The sequence below is a fragment of the Geotrypetes seraphini genome, chromosome 2 (assembly GCF_902459505.1).
Source record: "Geotrypetes seraphini chromosome 2, aGeoSer1.1, whole genome shotgun sequence".
Classification (NCBI taxonomy): domain Eukaryota; kingdom Metazoa; phylum Chordata; class Amphibia; order Gymnophiona; family Dermophiidae; genus Geotrypetes; species Geotrypetes seraphini.
The window spans coordinates 36,872,157-36,896,319 of NC_047085.1; positions in this window are offsets into that span (position 1 = coordinate 36,872,157).

The following is a 24,163-nucleotide window of genomic DNA, read 5'->3' on the forward strand; positions in this document are numbered from 1 at the left end:
TTGGCTAATTTTTCTTCATAGTCTCTTTTGGCCCCTTTTACCGCCTTATGGCACCTGCTTTGATGTTGTTTGTGTTTTTTCCAGTTTTCATCCGTTTTTGACCTTTTCCATTCCTTAAACGAAGTCTTCTTGTCTCTGATCTCTTCCTTCACCGCTACAGTGAGCCATGCCAGTTCCTTGTTCTTTTTTCTCTTGGATCCCTTGTTGATACGCGGTATGTATAGATTTTGCGCCTTGGTGACTGTGTTCTTAAAAAGAGACCATGCTTGCTCTAGCATTTTTACAGTGCTTATCCTCTTCTTAATCTTCATCTCCACCATGAATCTCATCCCTTCATAATTCTCTTTTCGGAAGTTCAGTGCTGTGTCCATCATTCTGGATCAATGTTTTACCCCTGTGTCCAGGTTGAAGTGGATCATATTGTGATCTCTGCTTCCCAGCATCTTTTCTACTTCTATACCTTGCGCCGGTCCTCGTAGTCCATTTAGAATTAAGTCCAGAATTGCATTTCCTCTTGTATTTTCCTTGACAAGTTGTTCCAGGAAGCAATCGCCTACAGCATCCAGGAACTTGGTCTCCCTACTTAAGCCGGAGGCGCCTAGGTTCCAGTCTGTCCCCAGATAATTGAAGTCGCCCATGATAACTGCGTTGCCTCCCTTGCAGTTGCGTTTAATCTCGTCCGTCATTTCTCCATCAGTTTCTTCGGACTGCCCTGAGGTTCGGTAGTAGATGCCAATCTTCGTTTCTGTTCCATTTGTTCTCGGAATTTTGGCCCATATAGACTCTACCTTATTTTTCGTTTCCGGTGTGTTTTCTCCGGTAGACTCAATTCCCTCTTTGTTGTAACTAGGACCGTGGCAGTATCTTGCCAATGAAATCAGTGTGTCCTTCTCCAAATGTGTTTGTTTATATTAGGAGAGGATTGCATAAATCTGCAGTAATCGATAAAGCACCTACTACTTGAGTGACTGGTTCACTGCTGTATAATGAACCAGTCTCTATATGTATAATATTGTGGATTTAACAAATGGTAATACAAAGGAACTTAAAGATTCACTTCTGCTCCTCTAGACCAAGGACCTTGGGGAAGATTGAGCAAAGGACATTCGGTACTGAATCCATTATTCATAATTTCAGTGCTGTCGTCGGTCGAAGATAGCATTATCTTTTTAATATTGAATAGTCTTATTAAAGTACACATGCCTCTTAATTCTATACAGTGTATCAGATAGGTGCCAATTAAGCGCTTAAATTTAGGAGCTAAAGTGGAAATTATGCGCCGAAATGGGGAGGGGGGTAGGTAAACAACAGTTACGCATGTAACTGAACTTAAGTGTTACTCTGAAAGCACCTCATTTCTTTATAGGTAGATTCAATAAAGATAGAGGTACCAGATTTTCCATCTGGTAAGAGGATGCATGACCCCGCCCTGTTTTGCCCCATTCCGCCCTGTTCCGCCCCCACCCCCGCCACGTTCACCCCCAAACCAGCCCCAAACAAACCCTGTCTCTTCAGGATGGGGCTGGAGTGCCTCTGTGCATGTGCAGATGTGACGTGATGTCGTGGCACGCATGTATCACATCGCATATGCGCATGAGCAGATGGACTCTAGCTCCGGCCCCAATCTCATCAGGAGTAAAAATCTGGTAACCCCAAGACGTGGCATTAGGTGACATAAAGCACTTACAGAGGCACAATTCACATCAAAGATGGCTGCCAGAAATCTAGGCCTTGAAAACTCTGACCCACATTTTCGGCGCCTATCTCTCCCAGAGGCGTAATTCTCTAAACAGCGCCATCGCCTGATTGACATGCAATTGACGCCATTATGGAATCCGGCAGAAAATGCCTAATTCTATAAATGGTGCCTTAAGAGGTAGACAACATTGAAAACAGCATCTACCACCTGTCGTTCAAAGTTAGGCACCATTTATAGAACTGTGCCTAGTGACCCGTAACTCAAAGTAGGAGCCGCTGGGCATCTCTAACTTAGGCGCTGGTGTATTTTAAGCCAGGGCTTTCTTGGCCTAAAATTCCAGTGCCTAACTCTTTCCATGCCCAAACTCCACGCTTCATCACATCTACTTTTCGGGTGGGTAGGCGCCTCGGTGTAGAGTAGACTGGCACCGACAGAATTAGGCACCTACCCGGACCTTAATTTTTCAAAATCATTTATAATTGATTTTTAATGGCGCTGTTTCAATTAACAGCACCGACTGAACCAATTCAAAAATTAAGTTAGGAGCCTAGTTCAGCTAGGCGTGCCAAAAGAGGCGCCTAACGGCAGGCGCTTTTTAAAGAATCGGGGCCAAATTCTATAATCGCAGCTCTGCACAGAATGCTAGCTTAAATTCACATTTTTTGCGCCTAACTTTTGGCGCTTGCTTTCATGCTGGCCTCGAACACATCCAGTTTAATTTTGGAGTGCAAAGCCGCTATTCCGTGCTAACCAGTGAAGTGCAACCGTATATACTTTAGACTGCCTGCGATGGTTTATTTGAGCATGCACGATTTGGCCTCCTGCAAGTCTGGTGGGTATTACTGCAAAACCTAGCTAGTTAGCCCAAAAACCCTGGTGTCTGTATAATGGGTTTGAAGAATTTAAAGTGATTTATTCAATATCGCTTCTAAATCTCACATTATTTGAGAAGCTCCTATAGTGCTCAACCTTATCAATTTGTCAGTTTATCAGTGTTTCAATCATTAGTGAGCTACTAAAAAACCAGACCGCTATTATTCATACGGGGTGCCAGCTGGTTGCTCTATAGAGCCCCCTTTTGTAACCTTCGTCAGGGACAACCTCAGGAGCATCTCCCGGTGCAGTATAAGTCCAAGAGCTGGTTCTCCACGGTGCATGGATTTTTTGACCCCGCGATGAGTGGATTTTTTGACTCCGTGGTGCGTGGATTTTATGACCCCTCTCATTTTGAGTAAAGCTCTTACAACTTGTATTGGTTACCTCTGTACATTCGAAAGCAGAGTACTTTTGATGTTTTCAAGAAGTTGCTGAAAAAGACATCTATTCTGTAACATGAAATATGGACATTGAGGCATCGGATGGTGTATTTGTGTGTGCTGTATGTATTCACATGTACTGTATATTTTATTGTGCATGTTTATACTGTGAGCCGCCTTCTGAAAGGCAGGTTATAATTAAAGTGAAACAAAATCAAGTGCTTATCAGTTTAAGATAGGCCCTGCTATTTTAACAGCGAAACATAGCTGGTTTGGTACTGGATTCTGCAATCTGAAATTAGGGCGCCCTAAGTGCTGTTCAATAAGGACATGTCACGTTGAGAATGACATGGGGGGACAAATCGTCCCCCTGGGATCTCCCTATCCCCGTAAGCCCTGTCCCTGCCCCATTCCCGCAAGCTCTGTCCTCATTTGCGAAAGCCTCAAGCATTTTAAAATCGTGAGCGTTTGAGGCCTGTGCGGTTAAGGCAGAGCTTGGAGGAATGGGCCAGTGGCAGGGACATAATTCACGGGACGGGTGGGGGATATTGAGATCCTGCGCGGACGGGGACACATTTGTCCCCATGTCATTCATGTGCTGTGGTGCGCAAATGCAAGGTGATGTAGGAGGAGCACGAGATAGGCAAGGGCAAGGGACACGCTTCTTCCAGAATACTGTAAGTTACACTTGCCATTGGTACATTTAGGTGCCGACAGTCACACCAGGTCTATGATAGGTCAGTTCCATCCTGCCCCTTTAAGTTTCCAGGTCAATTGGAGCCACCTTATTCTGTGGAGCCACTGAAGTGGCAACCCTAAAGAGGGGTCTATGAAACAAGGGCTTTTCCTAGAACCTTACTATCATTATTCTTAAAGGGGAGAGTGTGGCGCCGTGGTTAAAGCTACAGCCTCAACACCCCGGGGTTGTGGGTTCAAACCCACGCTGCTCCTTGTGACCCTGGGCAAGTCACTTAATCCCCCCAGTGCCTCCAAAGCAAGGCAAATCATAGGTTGCATACGCAGGAGTTTCGTCAGCCGTAAGCCTGAAGTCATTATGCCATCGTATAGATCCATGGTGAGACCACACCTGGAGTACTGTGTGCAATTTTGGAGGCCGCATTACCGAAAAGATGTGCTGAGACTAGAGTCGGTGCAGAGAATGGCCACCCGGATGATCGCTGGGCTCAAGGATCTCCCTTACGAGGAAAGGCTGGATAAGTTACAGCTCTACTCACTCGAGGAACGCAGAGAGAGGGGAGACATGATCGAGACGTTCAAGTATCTCACGGGTCGCATCGAAGTGGAAGAAGATATCTTCCTTCTCATGGGTCCCACGGCAACCAGGGGGGCACCCGTGGAAAATCAGGGGAGGGAAACTGCACAGTGACACCAGGAAATTCTTTTTCACTGAGAGAGTGGTTGACCGCTGGAATAATCTTCCACTTCAGGTCACTGAGGCCAGCAGCGTGCCTGATTTTAAGGCCAAATGGGATAGACACGTGGGATCTATTCACTGAGTTAGGTGGGGAAGGGTCATTGCGGTGGGCAGACTGGATGGGCCGTGGCCCTTATCTGCCGTCTATTTCTATGTTTCTATGTTTCTATGTTTCTATTAGGTAGATTGTGAGCCCACTGGGACAGACAGGGAAAAATGCTTGAGTACCTGAATAAATTCATGTAAACTGTTCTGAGCTCCCCTGAGAGAATCAAAAACAAAAAAAGAGACTGCAGAGAGGAATGTACAAGTTGCAGGAATTTTATTAAAAATCAATAAAATATTTTTCCAAAAGATGCCTCTCGTGTGCATGGGGACCGGACAGGACCACACCCAACACGGTCCGTGTTTCGGAAAAACACTCCTTCCTCAGGGGTCCAAGTTGTCCTGGGCTTCACTAGTTGAGAACCATATGGATTACGACAGTGTTGAATAAAATCCGTAAACGCTCCTGGGTTGCTAACACTCCCCTGGAAGAACAGAATAGAAAAATAAATAAATAGTGTGAAAAGTTTTAGCCTCTGATAACCAGAGCTGGTATTGTGACATCATAATGCCTCAGTTCACCAATACCTAAGAGCCAACCTCTTCAAAGATGTCACAATGGCTTGATTGTCCTATACTTGGTTCACTTTTACTACATTTTGATTTCTAGGGTGGCGCAGTGGTTAAAGCTACAGCCTCAGCACGTTGAGGTTGTGGGTTCAAACCCACACTGCTCCTTGTGACCCTGGGCAAGTCCCTTAATCCCCCCATTGTCCCAGGTACATTAGATAGATTGTGAACCCACCAGGACAAACAGGGGAAAATTATTGAGTACCTGAATAAATTCATATACTCCCCTGGGATAACGGTATAGAAACGTGAATGAATAAATAAATAAATTCGACCACAGGAGATTAGCAGAATTCCCAGCCCCAACTTTGGAAGCACTAAACCTGACCTGAGAATTAAGCCCAGCTCCCCCCAAAGGAAGTGTGCAATGGTACCACTGTGTCAAGATAAGAACAGAGCAGGGAACATGTAGCCCCTATGTAAGAGATTCAGTTGTGCATAATCTTATACTTCCTACTGCGCATAGACAGCCAACATTTTCATATCAATGCAGAGCACCCTGCTCTCACATTAGGAACATGATCTATAGAGTAGGGAACCTCTCTTGGCCTGCTGTATGTCATCGAACATGTAATCAACTATACAGCGAACAAAGAAATGGGCACATCTGGAGATAAGTAATATATATCATTCACTCGTCCTGCATCTCTTCAGTTTGCTGCTAAAAGAGATAGAGAAGGTGCCAAGTGAGCCCAGGCAGACACAACCCCTCGAAACGGCTCTCATACACCACTGGAGAATTGATTCATAGGCAGGGATTAGGAGAAATAGGGAAAGAATGCTTATTTGTCTAATTGAAAAGGTTGCCTACCTTACTGGAGTCCTTTGCCATATTTTATATATCGTCCAATGGAGGGAGGACAATTAATTTTATAAGATGATGCTCACAAAGTAACAAATAGGTACCGATTTTATAAGGCATATACAAAAAGAGCTACAATTTATAGATTCATAGTCAGTGGCGCGCAAGACACCAGCGCCGACAATCCAGCGCTGACAATTCAGCGCAAGACAGAAGGTCGCCACTGAAATCCGCCGAAACACTTATTTTTTTAAGAGCTCCGACGGGGGTGTGGGGGCTCATGGTTAGAACCACTTTTAATTTTTGAGGCCACTCATAGCCTCTGTTCATCCCATATAAGACCTTTGACTGATGCTGTCACAGTACTTCAACAATTTTCCCAGAGCAGAGAAAATGTGTCAATGGTTACAATGAAAATACAGGTTCTCAACCTAGTCCTCGGGATTTCAGGACGTCTACAATGAATATGCCACTACTTGCCCTGTATCAGTAGCATGGAATATTGCTACACCTTTGGTTTTGGCCAGGTACTGGTGACCTGGATTGGCCACCGTGAGAACAGGCTACTGGGCTTGATGGACCATTGGTCTGACCCAGTAAGGCTATTCTTATGCTCTTACATGTGCCAAGTATAGGACAATCAAGCCATTGTAACATCACTGATGAGGTTGGCTCTGAGGCACTGTGGAATGAGGCATTATGACATCACAATCTCAGCTCTGGAATGTTGCTCTCATTGGGGTTCCGGAATCTTGCTTTTCTTTGAGATGCTGGAATGTTGCTATTCCTTGGGTTTTGGCCAGGTACTAGTGACCTGGATTGGCCACCTTGGGAATGGGCTACTGGGCATGATGAACCTTTGGTCTGACCTAGTGAGGCTTTTCTTATGTTCTTATATTCACTACAGTACCTTTCTCCAGTCATGGTACATAGGCTTGTTATGCCACCGGGGCTTGCGTGCATCTGATAAGCTGAAAGCTAGGCCGTCGGTGGTTTCACCACCAGAAGGGCCTCCCAAGGCGGACAGGTTTCAGCAGATGGGCAGTGTTGGAGGCTGAGGATCGAGTTTGATGCCACAACGGCGGCAACATCGAATTTATACTACATAGAAGAAAGGCCCGGCAATCTACTTTTTATTCTGCCGTGAAAACATGACGATGCTCATCCAGTCGAACACGAATCAATAGCACCCAACAGTACCTTCATTCCATGAAATTTATCTCATGCATATTCATCGTGAGCTCTATTCTATAAACTATGACTACATTAGCCACCATTGGGTACCCTAATCGTGGCCGCCTAGTGAAGCCTAAATTCGGGATCTGTGCTGATTTTTTTTTTTTTTAAAGCTGGCTTAATCGATATGGTAATTGATCGCACCACTTTCAGCCAATCAAAAAAAAAGAAAAGATGAATTATGCAATTTAAGTGTTTGGCACCAAACCCTTAGGATGCCTAGCAATGGCTAAGTGGAAGCAACCTCTCATGCCTAAGAGCACCTATCTGAAAAAGTAAGTGTGGTTTGGATCAGAGAATAAGAGTGGTTCAGTTAGGCATGGTTAGGCATCCAACACAGGTGCTGCCAAATTAGGCGAGTTAAAAGCTGCTCCCAGCATCTATGTCTAGGTTCGCTTAGGCACCGCTAGACTTGATTCTACGAACGGTGCCTAGCGATAGATTGACAACAGCGCTGAGAGCCTGTGGGTCTCCTGACATCTGATTGGCTAGGTGCGTCCAGAGGAACATTTTTATATACTGTACTAGCTGATGCCCCGGCGTTGCACGGGTATTTAATTATAGCAATAACACATTAAATGGATTCAAATAAAGATACTTTATAGTGGTGAATGAAATTATTTTTTAACAGCTTTATAAAAAGTACAAAATTCAAATTATAATGTGAAATATTTGACAAAATGAATACAATACAACTAACACAAAACTTGATTATAAACAACAATTTTAGTTTCACCTCCAGGAGCAAGAACATATAAATTCTTGGGTGAACCCACCCTTGATCAAGCAACATAGAGTTGTCCATGGGAAAAACAGGGGGATCTTAAATCCACTCCACAGTATGTAATAGTCTGTCCCTGTGATTTGTTGATTGTGATAGAGAATGCAAGTCTCACTGGAATTTGCAATCTCTTAAACTGAAAAGGAAGATCTGTTGGAATAAGTGTCATCCAAAAGTTTCAGTATTGATTTAAACAACTCAATATGTGGAAACTCAGGTTGAAAATAAACTCCATGCAGTTTTTTCCAGGTTCAGAATAGAACCTGTGTTCCAAGTTCAGCATATGTGAGTACTCATGTAATGTAATAACATTATGAACTGGGGTGCATGAAGGAAACAGTTACAAACACAGTTAGAACATACAAACTCTATATGTATGGTGTCCGTGGTAGAATAAAAACGATGTCCCTAGTGGTTATAGTTTCATAGAAAGTGTTTTATAGTTGGAATTACTGTGAGAATGGCAGCTTTAGACCCCCAGAACATATCACCCCAGGTAGTGAGGGATCTGCATACCAAGTTTCGTTCAAATCGGTCAAGCCGTTTTAGAATTACTGTGAGAATGGCAGTTTTTTACATTTTTTCCATTGACATGAATGGGTGAAATCTGATGTTCTGTTTGTAGCTCCGCCCACGTGTGCAGGTGGGCCGCGAGACCCCCAGAACATATCACCCCAGGTAGTTGGAATTACTGTGAGAATGGCATCTTTTTACAATTTTTCCATTGACATGAATGGGTGAAATCTGATTTTCTGTTGGTACCTCCGCCCACGTGTGCAGGTGGGCCGGGAGACCCGCAGAACATATCACCCCAGGTAGTGAGGGATCTGCATACCAAGTTTCGTTCAAATCGGTCAAGCCGTTTTTGAATTACTGTGAGAATGGCAGCTTTTTACATTTTTTTCCATTGACATGAATGGGTGAAATCTGATTTTCTGTTTGTAGCTCCGCCCACGTGTGCAGGTGGGCCACGAGACCCCCAGAACATATCACCCCAGGTAGTGAGGGATCTGCATACCAAGTTTCGTTCAAATAGGTCAAGCCGTTTTTGAATTACTGTGAGAATGGCAGCTTTTTACATTTTTTCCATTGACATGAATGGGTGAAATCTGATTTTCTGTTTGTAGCTCCGCCCACGTGTGCAGGTGGGCCGCGAGACCCCCAGAACATATCAGCCCAGGTAGTTGGAATTACTGTGAGAATGGCATCTTTTTACAATTTTTCCATTGACATGAATGGGTGAAATCTGATTTTCTGTTGGTACCTCCGCCCACGTGTGCAGGTGGGCCGGGAGACCCCAAGAACATATCACCCCAGTTAGTGATGGATCTGCATACCAAGTTTCGTTCAAATCGGTCAAGCCGTTTTTGAATTACTGTGAGAACGGCAGCTTTTTACATTTTTTCCATTGACATGAATGGGTGAAATCTGATTTTCTGTTTGTAGCTCCGCCCACGTGTGCAGGTGGGCCACGAGACCCCCAGAACATATCACCCCAGGTAGTGAGGGATCTGCATACCAAGTTTCGTTCAAATAGGTCAAGCCGATTTTGAATTACTGTGAGAATGGCAGCTTTTTACATTTTTTCCATTGACATGAATGGGTGAAATCTGATTTTCTGTTTGTAGCTCCGCCCACGTGTGCAGGTGGGCCGCGAGACCCCCAGAACATATCACCCCAGGTAGTTGGAATTACTGTGAGAATGGCATCTTTTTACAATTTTTCCATTGACATGAATGGGTGAAATCTGATTTTCTGTTGGTACCTCCGCCCACGTGTGCAGGTGGGCCGGGAGACCCCCAGAACATATCACCCCAGTTAGTGAGGGATCTGCATACCAAGTTTCGTTCAAATCGGTCAAGCCGTTTTTGAATTACTGTGAGAATGGCAGCTTTTTACATTTTTTCCATTGACATGAATGGGTGAAATCTGATTTTCTGTTTGTGGCTCCGCCCACGTGTGCAGGTGGGCTACGAGACCCCCAGAACATATCACCCCAGGTAGTGAGGGATCTGCATACCAAGTTTCGTTCAAATAGGTCAAGCCGTTTTTGAATTACTGTGAGAATGGCAGCTTTTTACATTTTTTCCATTGACATGAATGGGTGAAATCTGATTTTCTGTTTGTAGCTCCGCCCACGTGTGCAGGTGGGCCGCGAGACCCCCAGAACATATCACCCCAGGTAGTTGGAATTACTGTGAGAATGGCATCTTTTTACAATTTTTCCATTGACATGAATGGGTGAAATCTGATTTTCTGTTGGTACCTCCGCCCACGTGTGCAGGTGGGCCGGGAGACCCCCAGAACATATCACCCCAGTTAGTGAGGGATCTGCATACCAAGTTTCGTTCAAATCGGTCAAGCCGTTTTTGAATTACTGTGAGAATGGCAGCTTTTTACATTTTTTCCATTGACATGAATGGGTGAAATCTGATTTTCTGTTTGTGGCTCCGCCCACGTGTGCAGGTGGGCTACGAGACCCCCAGAACATATCACCCCAGGTAGTGAGGGATCTGCATACCAAGTTTCGTTCAAATAGGTCAAGCCGTTTTTGAATTACTGTGAGAATGGCAGCTTTTTACATTTTTTCCATTGACATGAATGGGTGAAATCTGATTTTCTGTTTGTAGCTCCGCCCACGTGTGCAGGTGGGCCGCGAGACCCCCAGAACATATCACCCCAGGTAGTGAGGGATCTGCATACCAAGTTTCGTTCAAATCGGTCAAGCCGTTTTTGAATTACTGTGAGAATGGCAGCTTTTTACATTTTTTCCATTGACATGAATGGGTGAAATCTGATTTTCTGTTTGTGGCTCCGCCCACGTGTGCAGGTGGGCTACGAGACCCCCAGAACATATCACCCCAGGTAGTGAGGGATCTGCATACCAAGTTTCGTTCAAATAGGTCAAGCCGTTTTTGAATTACTGTGAGAATGGCAGCTTTTTACATTTTTTCCATTGACATGAATGGGTGAAATCTGATTTTCTGTTTGTAGCTCCGCCCACGTGTGCAGGTGGGCCGCGAGACTCCCAGAACATATCACCCCAGGTAGTTGGAATTACTGTGAGAATGGCATCTTTTTACAATTTTTCCATTGACATGAATGGGTGAAATCTGATTTTCTGTTGGTACCTCCGCCCACGTGTACAGGTGGGCCGGGAGACCCCCAGAACATATCACCCCAGGTAATGAGGGATCTGCATACCAAGTTTCGTTCAAATCGGTCAAGCCGTTTTTGAATTACTGTGAGAATGGCAGCTTTTTACATTTTTTCCATTGACATAAATGGGTGAAATCTGATTTTCTGTTTGTAGCTCCGCCCACGTGTGCAGGTGGGCCACGAGACCCCCAGAACATATCACCCCAGGTAGTGAGGGATATGCATACCAAGTTTCGTTCAAATAGGTCAAGCCGTTTTTGAATTACTGTGAGAATGGCAGCTTTTTACATTTTTTCCATTGACATGAATGGGTGAAATCTGATTTTCTGTTTGTAGCTCCGCCCACGTGTGCAGGTGGGCCGCGAGACCCCCAGAACATATCAGCCCAGGTAGTTGGAATTACTGTGAGAATGGCATCTTTTTACAATTTTTCCATTGACATGAATGGGTGAAATCTGATTTTCTGTTGGTACCTCCGCCCACGTGTGCAGGTGGGCCGGGAGACCCCCAGAACATATCACCCCAGGTAGTGAGGGATCTGCATACCAAGTTTCGTTCAAATCGGTCAAGCCGTTTTTGAATTACTGTGAGAATGGCAGCTTTTTACATTTTTTCCATTGACATGAATGGGTGAAATCTGATTTTCTGTTTGTAGCTCCGCCCACGTGTGCAGGTGGGCCACGAGACCCCAGAACATATCACCCCAGGTAGTGAGGGATCTGCATACCAAGTTTCGTTCAAATAGGTCAAGCCGTTTTTGAATTACTGTGAGAATGGCAGCTTTTTACATTTTTTCCATTGACATGAATGGGTGAAATCTGATTTTCTGTTTGTAGCTCCGCCCACGTGTGCAGGTGGGCCGCGAGACCCCCAGAACATATCACCCCAGGTAGTGAGGGATCTGCATACCAAGTTTCGTTCAAATAGGTCAAGCCGTTTTTGAATTACTGTGAGAATGGCAGCTTTTTACATTTTTTTCCATTGACATGAATGGGTGAAATCTGATTTTCTGTTTGTAGCTCCGCCCACGTGTGCAGGTGGGCCGCGAGACTCCCAGAACATATCACCCCAGGTAGTTGGAATTACTGTGAGAATGGCATCTTTTTACAATTTTTCCATTGACATGAATGGGTGAAATCTGATTTTCTGTTGGTACCTCCGCCCACGTGTACAGGTGGGCCGGGAGACCCCCAGAACATATCACCCCAGGTAATGAGGGATCTGCATACCAAGTTTCGTTCAAATCGGTCAAGCCGTTTTTGAATTACTGTGAGAATGGCAGCTTTTTACATTTTTTCCATTGACATGAATGGGTGAAATCTGATTTTCTGTTTGTAGCTCCGCCCACGTGTGCAGGTGGGCCACGAGACCCCCAGAACATATCACCCCAGGTAGTGAGGGATATGCATACCAAGTTTCGTTCAAATAGGTCAAGCCGTTTTTGAATTACTGTGAGAATGGCAGCTTTTTACATTTTTTCCATTGACATGAATGGGTGAAATCTGATTTTCTGTTTGTAGCTCCGCCCACGTGTGCAGGTGGGCCGCGAGACCCCCAGAACATATCAGCCCAGGTAGTTGGAATTACTGTGAGAATGGCATCTTTTTACAACTTTTCCATTGACATGAATGGGTGAAATCTGATTTTCTGTTGGTACCTCCGCCCACGTGTGCAGGTGGGCCGGGAGACCCCCAGAACATATCACCCCAGGTAGTGAGGGATCTGCATACCAAGTTTCGTTCAAATCGGTCAAGCCGTTTTTGAATTACTGTGAGAATGGCAGCTTTTTACATTTTTTCCATTGACATGAATGGGTGAAATCTGATTTTCTGTTTGTAGCTCCGCCCACGTGTGCAGGTGGGCCACGAGACCCCCAGAACATATCACCCCAGGTAGTGAGGGATCTGCATACCAAGTTTCGTTCAAATAGGTCAAGCCGTTTTTGAATTACTGTGAGAATGGCAGCTTTTTACATTTTTTCCATTGACATGAATGGGTGAAATCTGATTTTCTGTTTGTAGCTCCGCCCACGTGTGCAGGTGGGCCGCGAGACCCCCAGAACATATCACCCCAGGTAGTTGGAATTACTGTGAGAATGGCATCTTTTTACAATTTTTCCATTGACATGAATGGGTGAAATCTGATTTTCTGTTGGTACCTCCGCCCACGTGTGCAGGTGGGCCGGGAGACCCCCAGAACATATCACCCCAGGTAGTGAGGGATCTGCATACCAAGTTTCGTTCAAATCGGTCAAGCCGTTTTTGAATTACTGTGAGAATGGCAGATTTTTACATTTTTTCCATTGACATGAATGGGTGAAATCTGATTTTCTGTTTGTGGCTCCGCCCACGTGTGCAGGTGGGCTACGAGACCCCCAGAACATATCACCCCAGGTAGTGAGGGATCTGCATACCAAGTTTCGTTCAAATAGGTCAAGCCGTTTTTGAATTACTGTGAGAATGGCAGCTTTTTACATTTTTTCCATTGACATGAATGGGTGAAATCTGATTTTCTCTTTGTAGCTCCGCCCACGTGTGCAGGTGGGCCGCGAGACCCCCAGAACATATCACCCCAGGTAGTGAGGGATCTGCATACCAAGTTTCGTTCAAATAGGTCAAGCCGTTTTTGAATTACTGTGAGAATGGCAGCTTTTTACATTTTTTCCATTGACATGAATGGGTGAAATCTGATTTTCTGTTTGTAGCTCCGCCCACGTGTGCAGGTGGGCCGCGAGACTCCCAGAACATATCACCCCAGGTAGTTGGAATTACTGTGAGAATGGCATCTTTTTACAATTTTTCCATTGACATGAATGGGTGAAATCTGATTTTCTGTTGGTACCTCCGCCCACGTGTGCAGGTGGGCCGGGAGACCCCCAGAACATATCACCCCAGGTAATGAGGGATCTGCATACCAAGTTTCGTTCAAATCGGTCAAGCCGTTTTTGAATTACTGTGAGAATGGCAGCTTTTTACATTTTTTCCATTGACATGAATGGGTGAAATCTGATTTTCTGTTTGTAGCTCCGCCCACGTGTGCAGGTGGGCCGCGAGACCCCCAGAACATATCACCCCAGGTAGTTGGAATTACTGTGAGAATGGCATCTTTTTACAATTTTTCCATTGACATGAATGGGTGAAATCTGATTTCCTGTTGGTACCTCCGCCCACGTGTGCAGGTGGGCCGGGAGACCCCCAGAACATATCACCCCAGGTAATGAGGGATCTGCATACCAAGTTTCGTTCAAATCGGTCAAGCCGTTTTTGAATTACTGTGAGAATGGCAGCTTTTTACATTTTTTCCATTGACATGAATGGGTGAAATCTGATTTTCTGTTTGTAGCTCCGCCCACGTGTGCAGGTGGGCCACGAGACCCCCAGAACATATCACCCCAGGTAGTGAGGGATCTGCATACCAAGTTTCGTTCAAATAGGTCAAGCCGTTTTTGAATTACTGTGAGAATGGCAGCTTTTTACATTTTTTCCATTGACATGAATGGGTGAAATCTGATTTTCTGTTTGTAGCTCCGCCCACGTGTGCAGGTGGGCCGCGAGACCCCCAGAACATATCACCCCAGGTAGTGAGGGATCTGCATACCAAGTTTCGTTCAAATCGGTCAAGCCGTTTTTGAATTACTGTGAGAATGGCAGCTTTTTACATTTTTTCCATTGACATGAATGGGTGAAATCTGATGTGCTGTTTGTAGCTCCGCCCACAAGTGCAGGTGGGCCGCGAGACCCCCAGAACATATCACCCCAGGTAGTTGGAATTACTGTGAGAATGGCAGCTTTTTACATTTTTTCCATTGACATGAATGGGTGAAATATTATTTTCTGTTTGTAGCTCCGCCCACGTGTGCAGGTGGGCCGCGAGACCCCCAGAACATATCACCCCAGGTAGTGAGGGATCTGCATACCAAGTTTCGTTCAAATCGGTCAAGCCGTTTTTGAATTACTGTGAGAATGGCAGCTTTTTACATTTTTTCCATTGACATGAATGGGTGAAATCTGATTTTCTGTTTGTAGCTCCGCCCACGTGTGCAGGTGGGCCGCGAGACCCCCAGAACATATCACCCCAGGTAGTGAGGGATCTGCATACCAAGTTTAGTTCAAATCGGTCAAGCCGTTTTTGAATTACTGTGTGAATGGCAGCTTTTTACATTTTTTCCTTTGACATGAATGGGTGAAATCTGATGTTCTGTTTGTAGCTCTGCCCACGTGTGCAGGTGGGCCGCGAGACCCCTAGAACATATCACCCCAGGTAGTTGGAATTACTGTGAGAATGGCAGCTTTTTACATTTTTTCCATTGACATGAATGGGTGAAATCTGATTTTCTGTTTGTAGCTCCGCCCACGTGTGCAGGTGGGCCGCGAGACCCCCAGAACATATTACCCCAGGTAGTGAGGGATCTGCATACCAAGTTTCGTTCAAATCGGTCAAGCCGTTTTTGAATTACTGTGAGAATGGCAGCTTTTTACATTTTTTCCATTGACATGAATGGGTGAAATCTGATTTTCTGTTTGTAGTTCCGCCCACGTGTGCAGGTGGGCCACGAGACCCCCAGAACATATCACCCCAGGTAGTTGGAATTACTGTGAGAATGGCAGCTTTTTACATTTTTTCCATTGACATGAATGGGTGAAATCTGATTTTCAGTTTGTAGCTCCGCCCACGTGTGCAGGTGGGCCGCGAGACCCCCAGAACATATCACCCCAGGTAGTGAGGGATCTGCATACCAAGTTTCGTTCAAATCGGGCAAGCCGTTTTTTGCGTTGGCAGCTTTTTACATTTTTGCCATTGACATGAATGGGTGAAATCTGATTTTCAGTTTGTAGCTCCGCCCACGTGTGCAGGTGGGCCGCGAGACCCCAGAACATATCACCCCAGGTAGTGAGGGATCTGCATACCAAGTTTAGTTCAAATCGGTCAAGCCGTTTTTGCGTGATCGCGGCACATACACACACACATACATGCACACATACATACCTCCGATTTTATATATATAGATTAATTAATTAATGTCCCCCTAGGATGCTATTTGAGTTTATGGTGGGTCATTTTAGAAAGGTTAGGCAGTACTTACAGGTATGAGAGGCTAGTTTTGCATGTGCAAAAAGTCATAGCACTAAATGTGTATACACGTAGCATGATTAACTATGGTATAAATGTGTACATATATGTAGTATGTGTACTGTATATATTGTAGTATGGTATAAATGTGTCTGTATTGAAAATCATCTCAAAAAACACTAACTCTGTATTGTAACACCATTACAGAAGCTCATGTAAACCATTCTCAATTAACTCCCCAGTCATTAATAGCATTATAGCTGCATCCAATAAATATAAACATAAACATGGAAACTGAGCTACTCAGGGCCTTCTTTAGGCTCCTTCCTGTATCCTGGATACAAGGGAGAGAAGTCTAAGGCCATGATTGGCTTGATTGCACAGATCAGGGCCTTAGGTTCCTCCCCTGTATACTGGATACAGGAAGTAGCCTAAGGAAGTCCTTGATTGGGGCCAGAGGCCTTGGGAGGAGCCTGAGGCATCTGAGCCAATCAGGGCCTTATGCCCCTCCACATGCATCACATGATGCACCGGGGACGGGCCTAAGGCCCAGTGTTGTTGTCGAGGGAGGTGTTTTTCAGTACCTCCTGCTCCCAACTTTTAAGGTACGGGGCAGGGGGGCCTGGAAGGGGAGTAGGCACCTTTGTGGAAGGAGGGAGTGTGCATCCCTCCTGCCATTTTTGTGGGATTCAGGGGGGGTGTTTGTCGGGAGGGGGGGTTCATGGTTTTCTTTATGGGACAGATATTTTGCATGTGTAAAACTAAAAAAAAAACCCAGGCAGACCTATCGGTAACACCCAATGCTAAATAGCCAAGCGATGTTAGTGCATCAATCATTTGGCTATTTTGCATGGCGTCTTATTAATTTGCATCGGTCAGATTGGATCGGATAAGAAAACACGCGGTGGGCAGTTTTGTACATCGGGGAATCCGATCTGATAAAACCAGTTTAGCGACGATCTGGATACGATCGGTAAGTTTATGTGCATCCCCCACCCCATTCAATTAAGGTTATTTCTGATTTGCATAGGAACAGTTTATCTAAATATATATGTTCAGGTTTCACCAGTCCCTCAATTTAAAGACTGGCTGGTTTCCAAAGGGTTGCAGCCAGCCTTTAACAGCTCCTTCCCTAGGATAGTAAACTAAACTAAACTAAACTAAACTAAATCTTGGGTTTATATACCGCATCATCTTCGCATGAGGAGCTCGACACGGTTTACATGGTTAGGGAAGGAACGGAACTCCAATGGATTTATATAAGTAGGAGAGAAGAGAGGTTAGGTGTGAGAGTGCCAGGGAGGGGACGGGGTTACGTTTTGGAGAAGAGCCAGGTCTTCAGCTGCTTACGGAATGGTAGAAAGGGGCTCAAGTTGCGGAGAGGGGAAGGGAGACTATTCCAGAGCTGAGCGATTCTGAAAGGGAGGGAGGACCCGAGTTTACCAACAAGGGAGATGCCTTTTAAGGAGGGGTAGGATAGTTTTAGTTTTTGCGTGGATCTAGTGGAGATTGGATTTGAGGAATTCCAGGATAGAGGAATAAGAGGAGGAAGGATACCGTGGAGGATCTTGAAGGTTAGGCAGGCACATTTAAAATGGACCCTGGAAATAACAGGAAGCCAGTGGAGCTTGGACAGGAGCGGTGAGACATGGTCAAATTTACTTAAGTTTGGCCGCGGTGTTCTGGATTAGTTGGAGTCTGTGGAGGCTTTTCTTTGTTAAGTTTAGGAAAATGGAATTGCAATAATCCAATCTGGAGAGGATGATGGATTGTACGAGGACGGCGAAGTGTTTTTGGTGGAAGCAGGACCTCACTTTCCTCAGCATGTGAAGGCTGCAAAAGCATTTTTTTATCAGGGAGTTGAGGTGGTCGTTGAAGGATAATGAGGAATCTATGGTGATGCCCAGAACTTTGCTAGAGAACTCCAGCTGTAGAGAGGAGCCTGTGGGCAGTGGGATGGAAGTGGGTAATTGGTCAAGTTTAGGGCTGAGCCAGAGTAGTTTGGTTTTAGACTCATTCAATTTCATTTGTACAGTGTGAGCCCAAGATTGAAGGTTGGTTATGCAAGAAGAAATGTTAGCTGCGAGATTGGTGAGGTTCGCGTCGGTCTCGAGGAGGACCAGGATATCGTCGGCGTAAGTGTAGAGTGTTTCTAGGGGGGATAGGTGGAGGAGATTCAGGGAGGACATATAAATGTTGAAGAGGATGGGAGATAGGGGGGAGCCTTGTGGGACTCCACATGTCGGTTTCCATGGGGAGGATGAGGTGCCATACTTGGTAACGGTGTAAGAGCAAGAACGTAAGAAGTTCGAGAACCAGTCAAGGACTGTAGAGCTGATGCCTATCTCGGAGAGTAGGAAGATTAGAATGTCATGGTGGACAACGTCAAAGGCTGCAGAGAGGTCGAATTGAAGGAGAACAGCAAATTTTTTGTGAAATGAAATTGTTGAATCTTCGAGATTAGGGAGGCCAGGAGGGTTTCGGTACTGAAATTGGGTCTGAAGCCGTGTTGATAGGGTAGGAGGACAGAGAATCTTTCCAGGTAGGCTGAGAGTTGGGAGGAGACGATGGACTCAAGCAGTTTGGTTAGGAGCGGAATGTTTGCTATTGGACGGTAATTGGATGGAGTGGAGGGATCTAGGTCAGCTTTCTTCAGTAGGGGGGTCAGTGCAATGTGTCCCATTTCAGGGGAGAAGAGGCCCGATAATAGGGCAGAATTTATGAGTTTGGTGAGAGAAGAGATGGCCTGTGCGGGTATTTTCTCAAATAGATAGGATGGAAATGGATCCAAGGTGCAGTTACAGGATTTCAGTTTCAGGCAGAGTTTGTGGACCTGCGATTCGGATACTTGCTCAAAGGCAGTCCAGGATCTGTTGACTGGAACAGGGGTGGAGACCTTTGTAGTAGGATTGGGGGAGGCGGGCACCAGAGAATTGTAGGAGACTGCGGGAGGAAAGGAGCTTCTCAAGGCGGTGACCTTTCCATTGAAGAAGTTTGCTAGAAGGTCGGCTGATGGGGAGGAGGGAAGTATAGAAGGGTTGGTGTTGGGAGTTAAGGAGCGCCAGATATTGAACAGCATACTATTCTGGTTTTTTGATCTGGAGATCTTGTCACCATAGAAGTTTTTCCTAGCTCTTTTGAGTGTATTGTTGTAAAGTTTAATGTTGCCTCTCCAGATTTGTTTATCTGTGGGGGATTTAGATTTTTTCCAGATGCGTTCCAGGGATCGACATTTTTGTTTTAGCACCCTTTGTTGTGGGAGGTACCAGGGGGCTTTACGGGAGGAGATGGTTTTGGTGGAAAGCGGGGCGAGAGAGTGGTAGGTGGATTCTGAGAGAGTAATCCAATTGTGCCAGTTGGTTATAGAATCTGATGGCTTAGGCTTGGATGAGAGATTGTCAAGAAATTTGGACCAGAACTGATCACTTGAAATTTTCATGCGGAAAGTAATGGACTTAGGGGACTGGGGAGGGGTTCCAAGGTGCGACATGAAGATGGGGAGACAGAAGGTTCCTAAGAAGTGGTCGGACCAGGGAACGTGGTCCCAACGGATGTCATCGGTTGAAGTTTTGTAAGTCGTGAGTTCGAGGAAGCTGATGAGGTCTAGTGTGTGGCCTTTTTCATGGGTTGGAGAGGAGGCAGGGGGGGAGAAGCCAAGAGAGGTGAGGAAATTATTGAATTCGGATGCATCTTTGCTGGTGGTGTCATCAAGGTGGAGATTGATATCTCCAATGATCAGTAGTCTTTGGAACTTAAGGAATGCGTTAGATATGGTCTCATAGACAAGTTCAGAGGAATAGTAAAAAGAAGTAAACAAATGTTACTGTCATCTATCCCCAAGAAAAAAAAAATCATACAGAAAAAGACAGATTCACCTGGTTTTACTTATAAGAACATAAGAATAGCTTTACTGGGTCAGACCAACGTTCCATCAAGCCCAGCAGCCTGTTCTCACGGTGGCCAATCCAGGTCACTAGCACCTGGCAAAAACCCAAAGAGTAGCAACATTCCAGCATCTCAAAGAATAGCAAGATTCCGGAACCCCAATGAGAGCAACATAAGAACTGCCATCTCCAGATCAGACCTTCGGTCCATCAAATCCAGTGATCCTCACACGCAGAGGCTCAGCCAGGTGTACACCTGGCGTAATTTTAGTCACCCATATCCCTCTATGCCTCTCGTAACGAGATGTGCGTCTAGTTTGCTTTTAAATCCTAGAACGGTCGATTCCGCAATAACCTCCTCTGGAAAAGCATTCCCGGTGTCCACCACTCTTTGCGTGAAGCAGAACTTCCTGATATTTGTCCTGAACTTGTCCCCCCTCAGCTTCAGTCCATGTCCTCTTGTCCGTGTCACATTGGACATTGTAAATAATTTTTCTTCCTGCTCTATTTTGTCGATTCCTTTCAGTATTTTGAAGGTCTCGATCATATCCCCCTCGCAGTCTCCTTTTCTCAAGGGAGAACAATCCAAGTCTCTTAAGTCATTCCTCGTATTCCAGTTTCTCCATACCTTTTACTAGCTTCGTTGCTCGTCTCTGCACCCTCTCCAGCAGTTTTATATCCTTCTTAAGGTTGGGAGACCAATGTTGGACAAAGTATTCCAAGTGTGGTCTGACCATCGCTCTATAAAGTGGCATTATAACTTTCTCCGATCTACTCGTGATTCCATTTTTTATCATGCCTAACATTCTATTTGCTTTCTTTGCCGCTGCCGCGCATTGTGCCGACGGTTTCAGGGTCCTATCTATCAGTATACCTAGGTCCTTTTCTTGTTCGCTCTTACCCAGAGTTGCACCTGACATTCTATACTTGTGTTCCTTGTTCTTTCTGCCTAGATGCATTACTTTGCACTTTTCCACATTAAACTTCATCTGCCATTTCTCCGCCCATTTCTCTAACTGACACAAGTCACTCTGGAGTTCCTCGCTATCCTTCTGCGATCTGATTGCCCGGCATAGCTTTGTGTCGTCTGCTGAGATTGTAATGTCATAATGCCTCATTCCACAGTTGTCGAGGGAGGCCAACCTCATCAGTGATGTTACAATGACTTGATTGTCCTATACTTGGCACCTTTACAGCCAAAGACAATATCTGCAGCCTGAGGGTGATTCTCGACTCTAACCTGTCGCTCTCAGATCATGTATCAAAATTAGCCTAGCTATTATATGCATTTGTATTATCCTGCTTAATTACTGCAACACGCTACTAGTAGGCTTACCCGCAAAAACCGTCTCCCGCCTCCAAGGTGTGCAAAACGCTGCAATGCGACTCCTAAAAAACCTGGGCTTCCGTAACCACATCACCCCTGCACTAATATCCATGCACTGGCTGCCTATCCGAAAGCGATGCGCCTTTAAAGCTCTGGTTCTAGCTGGCCCTGTGGACCGGCAGGAAATTTCTGTGGACTGGCATCGGTCCACAGGCCGGTGGTTGAAGAACACTGTTCTAGGTGATATACAATACAATTAAATTGAGGGGATCAAAATAAAAATAATTAACGAGAAACCAAAACACGGACAAGACCCACAGACAAACGGAAGACAAGAGGGTAGAGGGTGAAATACAATATTTTAGAAAAGAAAACAGTTAAGGATGACACAAAAAGGTAGGGGAAAGTTAGTTAAGAGCTGCCTTTTCATAGAGTGTAAAAGAGTCTCTATAGAGGAAGCTTTTTAATGCTCCTTTAAATTTATCAATATTTGATTCTTCCCTCAGATAAGAGGGCAGGGAGTTTCAGATTTGAGGTGCAGTCACGGCAAATGAAGTGGTACATCGCATATGGAAAGTTTTGAGGGAGGGAAGAAAAAGTAGATTTTGAGAAGAAGATCTTAGAATTCTAGCTGGAGTGTGCGGAATCAATAGCTTACCGATCAAAGCTGGTAGCCTGGATTTGAGTGCTTTGAAAGTGAGAAGTGTGGTTTTTGAAAGCAATACGATGTGGAATGGGAAGCCACTGTGCATTTTTTAATAACAGAGTGACATGGTCATATTTTTTTGCGCCTATTAAATGTCAAAATGTACAGCACTGTGTATGCCATAGAAGTGATAAACAGTAGTAGTAATGTCAATTCACCCCCTAGAACACACACACACACACACCAAAATTAGTAATATGAAAGCTAGCACACAAACTAGCAAAATACCACAAAATGTTTTAACACATTTCTGTGGTAGTTTTTTTTTTCTTGGCTAACCATGTATTAAGAGCTTAACATCCTTTAGCAAAAGGGCCCCTAAATTATTTCTGCCCTTGCATGCAGCAGGCTAGTAATTGAGTTGTGAGCTCCTTTGTGAAAAGCAGGAGTAGATGAACCAAGGGAAGGCACCTTACAAGCAAAAGTAGTGCTTTTCTTCTTAAAATAAAATAAGGCATCTCTAATGAGAGCAGTGCGCCTTCATAAGAGCAGCAAGCCCTTAATGGAAATTAAAAAGCCAAATGGAAAAACGGCTTCAGTTCATAGCACGTAAATTGCAGCCTGAAGTAATTGCTTGATAGTGAGATTTTAACAACGGCGTAGGTAGAATAGAGCAGGTACAATAGAATAGAATTAGCAATTAAGTGCTGGTCTCATTTTCCGACCTCCTGCCAGTATCTTCTAATATCTGCTCTGCTCAGTGACGAGCTTCCACTGGAACAGCTTCTCTTATGTCTGGCAGTGATTCATATTCAGTAATTGACATGATGGTGTTTTACCATCTTATTTCTTTCCCTCCTACAGGATGACGATGCCATTCCCATCCTGTACAGATCACGCACAAGTGCGGATATGCATATTCCCCTTAGTTCTTCGATGCTATAGCAAGCATGATCCCCATAGACAAGAGAGAGAGAGACCATTTTAACAGCCATTTAGATGTGTAAAGCAGTAGAGCTATGCATTCGCTTGAAATAATAGCAGCAATTTGAGCAATAGGATAAGCCTTCAAGCCACAGTGTGCACTACTGATGTTATCACCCTGAAACAAGAACAGTTTACAAACCCTCAATAAAATGCAAAATCCCATGAATGACTCAGGAAACTGCATACCCCTAAGCGGCACTGCTTTATGTGTGAAATGAGTGCTCATAGCTTCTAATGTACATTTACGCACAGCCTGTAAGGCCATGATTCTGTGAACCGGTGTCTCTCAAACTGTGTGCCACGACACAGCGGTGCACCCTGAAGAGATGCTGGGTGTGCCACGAGAGATTGAAGAATGTTACTTTATTTTTAGAAATTCCCTTCATAAGTATACATTTGAATAGATGGCTTATATGTCGCCTGTGCATGAGTCCGTCAATGTTACGAGCGTCTGCATGCGTAAGGATACAACCCACCCAGACAAGCATCATCCTTTAGCATGATTGGTCCTTGAAAACTAACAGCAAGTAATTTTAGCTTTATTTTTTTATGCAGTAGTTATCCTAACCTAAGCAACAAAGCGATCAAGGCTTTGTTAACGTTCAGACCTTCTTATCTTTGCAAACTTGGATTCTCAGCTCTGACAGAAATTAAATCGAAAAAAAAAACCAGACCAACTGCAGATGGTGGATGATGAAATGCTTGTTTGCTTGTCAACTATCGAGCCACATTTTCAGTTAATTTGCACTCAAAAACAAGCACATCCATCACATTGATTAGCAATTCTATTCTATCCACTTTAGTCAAAAATTACAAAGACTAGGGGACACTCGATGAAGTTACAGGGAAATACTTTTAAAACCAATAGGAGGAAATATTATTTCACTCAGAGAATAGTTAAGCTTTGGCATGCAATGCCAGATGTTGTGGTAAGAGCGGATAACGTAACTGGTTTGAAGAAGGGTTTGGATAATTTCCTGAAGGAAAAGCCCATAGTCTGTTATTGAGAAAGACATGGGGGAAGCCACTGCTTACCCTGGATCAATAGCATGGAATGTTGCTACTCTTTGGATTTGGGCCAAGTACTAGGGACCTGGATTGGCCACTATGAGAACGGGCTACTGGGCTTTTACCGCAGCGGCTGGTGATTAAAAAATCCTAATGCAGCTTGATAAAAGGGGGACATAGTATGTTAAATATGATATA